This window comes from Morone saxatilis, unplaced genomic scaffold, assembly GCF_004916995.1.
Source record: "Morone saxatilis isolate NCDOM2014 unplaced genomic scaffold, NCSU_SB_2.0 Contig1, whole genome shotgun sequence".
Classification (NCBI taxonomy): domain Eukaryota; kingdom Metazoa; phylum Chordata; class Actinopteri; family Moronidae; genus Morone; species Morone saxatilis.
The window spans coordinates 3,165,694-3,173,887 of NW_023339651.1; the positions used below are offsets into that span (position 1 = coordinate 3,165,694).

General features: G+C 40.1%; 1 protein-coding gene across 1 annotated transcript in view; it reads right to left on the minus strand.

Moving 5' to 3' along the window:
- tbkbp1 (TBK1 binding protein 1) overlaps positions 1-8,194 on the minus strand; it is a 56,383-nt gene that overhangs the window by 30,749 nt on the left and 17,440 nt on the right. The gene's annotated exons all lie outside the window — the stretch shown is intronic.

Genomic DNA, 8,194 nt, shown 5'->3' on the forward strand with positions numbered 1-8,194 from the left:
TACACATTTTTTTCTCTTGAGGGGTTGAGATGTATCAGTGTTTCTTTGATCCTATTTACAGTCTTTGCATCATCAGACTATCACTATTTCCTCCTGTTGTGTGCCTTAACAACTCTGCTGAAGGGTGAAGGAAGGGTGCAGTGTAGAGATTTTAACTTTAAGATTTTTAAAGATTGGAAATAGTTGAAACTCCATTCTGTGAGAGTAAGCAAAAACAGTAAAAGTTGTGAACTAAACAACGAGCTGAAACTCACTATAAAGTTTTGTAAAGCCAAGAAGAGCTACAGATTTTCTTGATTCCTTTGACATGACCATTCTTCTTACACAGTAACTATTTCCCTGCTGACTTCTGATCAATTTTCCCAATAATCCTAATGTACGGACCAAGATTTTTCTTGCCACCCACTTTGGGAATCACTGGTCTGGTGGTCAAACTGAAACGAATAATGGTGAATAAAGGTGAAAATATTGCATCTGTGGCAGTGTAGGCCTGTCTTTGATTCCTCCACAATACATCCGGCAGATCTGTCATTTCTGTACCAAATGAGTTACCGCAACAGTTTCTGTCTGTGTGGACATATTGCTGTATTTACCACTTTTCTGGTTTTGGCTTCTCAATCTAATGATCAGTGATGAAAGACAAGAGTAACAATACAGTTGTGCTTGTTTCTGGCTTCATAACTTGAGTTGAGAACGCACCTGCACACACAGTGATCGGAAATCTGTTTTTACATGACACAGTCGAGTCTCTCAAAATCAGGATAATGGCTTATCCAGGACTCTGAAACCAGGATATGATGGTTACATGTAAAAAAAAAAAAACCCTGATTGTAACCTTGTTATGATACTTGTGCAGGCAAACATATTGACTTTTCACTAGCTGATACCCGTAAGCTTTAAGAAGTTCCATCATCTAACGTTTTTCTTTTACAATGAGTAATTTTCAGTGAGAGCTGCCCCACAGGTGTAACCAGTGCATGTACGGTAACTGATATGTTAATCAGACTCTGATTTACACATGAGTCTGGTTCGTGCTCTTTTTCCATTTTACAGTACTTAAAAAAACATGAGCTCTGACAGCTTACGCTCCTTGAGTGGCATGATGAATGAGCTGGGTAGTTAGCTGACCATGCTACATCACAGCCAACTGGCCTTGGCCTGCGTCCCCTGCCCAAAGGACTCTGGGCAATGCTGTCAAAAGTGATAAATGGCACCTGTGATGTCCCCTCCCCTTTTTCTGTGCAGCCAAAGAGTCATACTAGCTAGGCACACCCGAGAACAGTTTGATTTACGGGCACTGAGGGAGTTACACAACAGCTAGTTGATTTGATGCATACTGGAATGGATGCCTTCCTGACACCCAGCATTGCCTTGTGAGTCAGCGATTGCCTACTGAGCTATTTTCATCTGCTCCCTTCCTCCACGCTGCTATTTTCCTTGTGTTTTAAGAAAGAGGGGGATAGAGCCTCAGCCAATCTACGGCTGGTTCCTAGCTGGTCTAACAGGATGATCCAAAAGCACTCCCACATGCACAGGCACGCACACAACACGTCTGTGCACATGCTGCCAAAAACAAAAAAAAATACACAGAGGAACAGTCACAAAGAGAGAAATCGCACGTGTGGACAAAAGAGCCCGTTTGATCATACAGTCCACACATGCACAGACGGACTGTGCCGATCACCTGCCAGCTGCCTGAACACTGGTGTTTACACTGGAAAGATATTAAGGTCCTGTGATGTGTACTGTGACATAATGCAACATAATGCAGTCGAGTCTCGTGCAGTTTTCTCTGGCAAACTTGCTGTCAGGCTAATACTCACTGTGTGTCATATATGAGCAAAAGACATTAAAGTATGGAAATATATGATATATATATGACTATCCTGCAATGGTGGCAACTTAAAGTGGCTATAATTGATATAGTTTATATCCCAGTGCATGAAAAGACAATGGAAAATCTGGAAATCTGCAGATCTCCTTAGATTTATGATGCTTTATATCGAGCTTCAGCTCATTGTTTTTTTTGGTTCACTCTCACCCCTCTCCCTGCAGTCGGCTGTTTATAACACAAAAAAAGCTCTAAAAAGTATGAACATAAAAATATATTGCGAGGCAGTTAAATCACAATACAAATATGTGAAGATTCAAATAGGTGAGATGAATCGTGATTGTCTTTTTAAAAAACAGAGAGCACTTTCTTTTGACTTACATCCTACATCACTCATGTCCATAGCTGTATCAAGGAACAAAGATCAGTTTCATTTTTACAAAGAAAAGGGAATATGTATTGTTTTGCACAATTTATATCCTACCTCAGAATGACTCATTTTCTATAATTTCATATAGAAAGAGAAATTGTATTTTGTTAATTTTTGTCTAAGAAATAAAAGAATCCTTTTCAGTCATATTTTGTCTTCAATCTCATTTTTGTTAAAAAACAAACAAACTTCATATTATTATTATTATTGTGCAATAACCAAAGCTACAACAGTAGTGACTCTATGTATACAACAATGATAAACAGGAATAAAATACATGAATGACAGGAAAACAAGTAAAACTAACAAAATCATATCAAAATATCATACTGAATCCAGTATTGAGCTAAAAAACCATTGTATGTTACCTGATAGCAGACAGACAAAGTCAGAGACAAGCTAATAGATTGTGGAGCATTTAGCGCCATAACAAGGTAATAATATGGGAGTTTACAGCTTGTTCCACTGCCCCCAAAGTGGTAAAATAATCAGTTGATCCAGCTTAAACCATGTCTTGCAACCATGATTTCTCACATTTTAGAACTGTCAGGGTCACTTTGGAAAAACAACCTATTTTCTCATTTAGATACTACTACTTGGATTAGGTTCAAGGCACTCAGGTGGTATGCTGACGTAAAAAGTCATTTTATGTGACCAAAGTTTTAATTAGCACAGCTCAGTTAACTGTGTCCTGTTTTCACATTTGGTTTTAAAATGACCTCCAAGAAACAAAGGAAAAATGCTCAACCTGAGAAGAAAGAGCTGATACAATTGCCACAGCGGGTTTGGATGCAAATTATATAAGCAAATGATTATTAGTATATTAGATTAGTCAGGACTAAGCTTTAACCTTGTTGTATGTAGTGACCACATTTCCATAAAAATCCTCTTCAAACTGCATACAGCATCCGCCTACATTCAGGCTCGAGGACATAATTATCCATAGACCAAAAATCTGATAAAATTGCCAAGTGGGTATTATTATTCAATAGTGTATGGAGTACCTATTCACAGGCTATATCACTACAAGGTGCAAGATAACACTGGCAATATATATCCAGACTAATTTCCATAGAAAATATCTACATCTCCACTATCGACCAGCTCCAGGAAAGATGGTGCAGCGGCCACTGATAGATGGCCAAATGTGGCCTGAGACTGGATTAAATAAAGGACAGGGGCACAGGAACATCCATTTTGTCTGTGCTCCTCTCATTGGCAGCACAGAAATGATGTATTTATCACACATACACACACACACACACACACACACACAGCTCCTGCTAAGCTTCCTTCCCATATCCCTCTCTCGCTCTCTGCTCCTCTACCCAAAATATCCCTCATCCAGCTTCATCCCCCCCCTCCTTCCCAATCACACACTATCCACTCTATCTCCTGGATCTCTGGGCTCATTTGCTGAGGCTCTCGGGGCCACACTCTACTGTAACAGCGAAAGCGTACGCTTCGCTCCCAACCAGCTCCCTGCTTCATTATAGAGATTACCACAAGAAGTCATACATTACCTTGGGCCCAGATGGTATACGTTGTTCTGCTGAGACAACCTCTGTTCCTCCGTCTCTTCTCCCTTGTTCCCCTTTCCTTCCCCTCTCTCCAGGGATTAAAGCCCCACTCCCCTCCCTTTATGTCACCGTATATAGTACTGAAACGGCCAAGCTCTGCTGCCGTCATCAGTGGACCTGGAGAGTCTAGAGCCATGAACTCGGTGGGTGACTATTGTGTTCATTACCTACATTTGGTGGAAGTTTCACATGTAGGTCTCATGTTTGAATAAGCACCCGAGACATTTTTTTCGTAAAAGTCACAACAACGATCTGATTAGGTCGGACTTGATGACATTTTCCTCCAACACAGCTCAGGTCTGAATCGAATGTTGTCACATTAATGTCAAGGCTACAGCAACAAAAGGTTACATTACGAAGAGCAATTAAATTTTTATTTACTTTTTTATATGCCACACAAATAAAATGTATTCAATGAATTACAATGTTGGCTTACAAAGAGAACGTAAGATTGACGCATCTCGTCTTCTGATTCAGTGACGGCCTACATAATAAGCCCACTCATTGAATGTACTGTATTTGTTGTGTGAAATAGTTTGACGTTTATGATGTTAGTGGCGTCAGTGGCTTCTGCAGCTATAAGTCTGTGCTTTTAGTGATTGCCCTTCCCCCCTTCCCCCCCAAATCCATCTCATTGAACCATCAGCTGGAGTATTCCATTGTCTCTGCAGGGTATTTCCTCACTGAGTTAAAAAGAACAAGCCTCATCCATTTACAAACATGCATAACCCAATCAAATCCCAGAGCTGGTGCTTTCTGAAAATGCCGCAAATCATATTTTGGGGATCCTTTGAGGACTGAAGCAACAGATGATTGTTCTCTCAACGGGAGATCTGTGTGTGTCTGCCAGTTAGCAAATCGTGGATTGCAGTAGACAAATCTCTGCCTACAGATGTTAATATGACATTTTGTTCTGGTCCCTGCTTTGTAATACCCAACCCTTTCTTTTGGTAATGCTAAAGAAAATAATAGCCTAGTATATAATCATAATCAATTTCTTTCTTCTTCACAAAGCCTGTGTATATACAAGTTTCTGTATGTCTCTGTTGTATCCCAGGGCATAAATATATGAGAGCAGTAGAAAACATGCCAGCTGGGTCAAGGCTGGGTTTTCCGGTGATAACAGAACCAGGATCAAAGAGGAAACTGGGGGAGTGAGTCCCTGCAGTGTGTGATGTTAATGTTGGATCTTGTATGAGGGAGATGCAACCACTTTCCTTTCTATCTGCCCCCTCCCTCCCTCGAGCTGTGAATGTATTTCTCTCTGAATATCACCCTCTCTGTATACCTTTTCTCTCATTCTCTCTCATCCTTTCTCTGTCCCCTACTCGCTCTTTATTCCCTCCCTCCTTTTTTGTCTGGCAGTTTTAAACAGTCCAGCTCTTCTCAATGCCGCCCCGTGATCCCCACAGGCTGGACGTTTGGCACCTCTGACTCAGACAGTATGTCTGTAAATGGAGAAGCCGGGGCAGAGAGGTGATGCGCCTTTGTGCCCCGTGCTCATCCGCCAAATGCTCCCATAATGCCTAGCTTCACGCTGCTGCACCTGTTTCCTCTGTTAAAGTCTTCTTTCACATTGAACAAGGCCAAAGCTGGACGGCGCAGCACACACTGAGAACCAATTAACATACTGGCAGGTGGAGCTTGATATTGTGTGTGAGTGTGCGTGCAGTAAGTGCACACGTGTGCGCACGTGCACATCAGTGTGGCTGCGTGTGGAAGTCGGTGCAGAAAGAGTATGTGTTTTTATTTGTGTGTCAGGACAAGGACATAGCAGCAGCAGTGCAAGCAGTAAAACTTCCCTCTGTGTCTTTGTCAGACAGGTAGTAGTTATTGATTTACTAATCAAATGAACTGGATCGGTATTGATACTGTGCTCTGACCATTAAAGGGATCAGTTATCAGCCAGACATGTCTTAGCCACAGTCATTATAAAACTAACAACTAATAACAACTAAGCAGTGGTGGAAGATCAGATCTGTTACTTCAGTAAGAGTAAGTAACTCAGCTTAATGTATTTAAAACAACAAAAGTAAAAGTACAAATATTCATTGTGCAGCAATATGGTCCCTTATACTATTATATAGGATGTTTTTGGATTAATATTACTGCTGCATTAAAGTATCTGTTGCATTTTACTGCTGTGGACGTTTAAGGTTTGATCTTATTTTAATTACTTTATATACTGTTGAGTAGTTTAATCTACAGTAATGCATCATGTTCTACATAGCGTCGCTAACCCTAACCCCTCTTTCCAGCTCAGAGAGCGGTTTTAAATTGAATTGAATTTGCAGTGAAGTACAGTATTTGAGTAAGTATACATAGTTACATTCCACCACTGCAACCAAGCCATATAAACTTCTAGACAAATATAATTAAATTTAGCCTGTTATAGTGAAGACGTGATGTCTATTTACAAGTTACCTTAGAGATCATCATTATCAGTTTTATATATGCACTCTCAACCTATCCTATATGTATATAGCTACTGATGATGGGGCAGGTATTGGGTATGAAAACAGATATAAAACAACTGGACAGCAAGTGCTTGTTGTAGTGCTGTACAATTAGTATGCTAATTATAAAAGGCTTCCTATTGTGTTTTATAGCAGAGGTAGGCCACCTCGCTTAAAACTAAATCCAGCTTCCACACTAACCACGAGACGAGATTCGTCAAGAAATGGGGCGGTGTACCACCTCGGCTGGACAATTTCCTACAGAAACCCTGCTGTACAGTGTGCTGGCCTGGTGGCTTAAACAGCCCGACTGTCCATCATTGGTGATGATGGACAGTGAGGTCTCCTTGGAATAGCGTTGTGGGTAAACACCTCTGATAGCTGTCAGACCTGGGTCAGATGGTAATAACAGCATTTGTTTCCACCCACCTGAAGTACCAGAAGGGAGGTAGGTGGCTTATAGGAAGATACAGTGGACGTATTCATTTAGCACCAGTATTCACAGAAGTCACAGAAAAGAGTATTTTTTGATGATGTTATAAGCTATTTTTGTCTCTTATCTTAATCTATGAGAGATTGCCAAAACAGATAAATAAAGTGTTTTTTGTTTTTCAGTCAATATGATGTTTGTTGTTGAAATTGGATGATGTGAACCTAAAATAAACACCAGTTCAGACAAAGAAAATGATTTGTGAGTGCACCAATTGAACCATATCTTTTTTGGTAACCAGCCTAATAACTTTAACTCCAACCTGATGTAATAAAACCCAACCATCTGGTCCTCCAGGCTGGTTCAAACAAATGCCAAGAGATATTAGCAAATACTATTTGAGTCAGGTACCTTGAGAAATCTTCATTCTCACCTGCCTGCATGTGGCAAGTATACAGTAACCTCCTCCAGGGCTTGAATTAGTACCGATGTCATTTGATTTGTGCAACTGAGTACAGTTTTTTATTTAATCATTGTAGTATATGGTGTAGTTATTGTGTAAGTGTATGTGAAAAATAGACCAATTTCCTTAACAAGCTGTGAGAGGAGTCAAAGATGTACAGCTGTGTGAGAGACAGTATGTGGTCTTGTTTAGTCAGTTTAGATTTCTGCTCCAAAATCCAAACCCGCAGGGTAGGGATACATTTTTGAATTTATGTAGATTAATGTTTTGTATTTTGATTTACTCATTTGTACCTGGTGCATTCAAACACACAAGGGTTAATGACAGTGGCCAATTTATAGCTGCAATATCTAACAACAAAGGCACCTTATGTCAAAAAGTGAAAGTGCATTTATCAATCTAAGGTAAACTTGTAAACCAGCTCTTGTACCACGACTGAGTCGAATGGCTCCTGTGATGTAAAAACATCCCTCCACAATGCACCCCCCTCTTTAATTATTTTGTGTCTAACCTTAATATATTCCAAGAACTGACCGAAATGTATCGGTAGCATCAAGTATTGATTGTTCATTATCAGAAGTTGGTATTGAATTCTTGCTTATGTAATGAAAAATATGTTTATATTACCCAAATGAATGAAAAAGTATACGTTTCTCATATCAATACCCATCCCTAGTCCTTTAATAATGTATTATGTTGTAAGTCTAACAAAACAATTGGGTATGCATGCATAGATGCATTTCATAAAAAATCATAAAACATCTGAACATTTTAAAACCTGTGTTGTTTACATCCTTGACGGCTGAATAACAGTTCTGAGTCTGTTCTGCTCCGTTTAATAAAGCTGTTGTTGCTGTGAGGCGTTCAGGTTACCAAGACACTATGTACTCTTAAAACACATGTCTACTGTACACACACACGCACACACACAGCTCAGCAACAACCCCACGCCACGTGCCACTACTGTCCATATCCACAATACACACACCCACCCACCCACACAC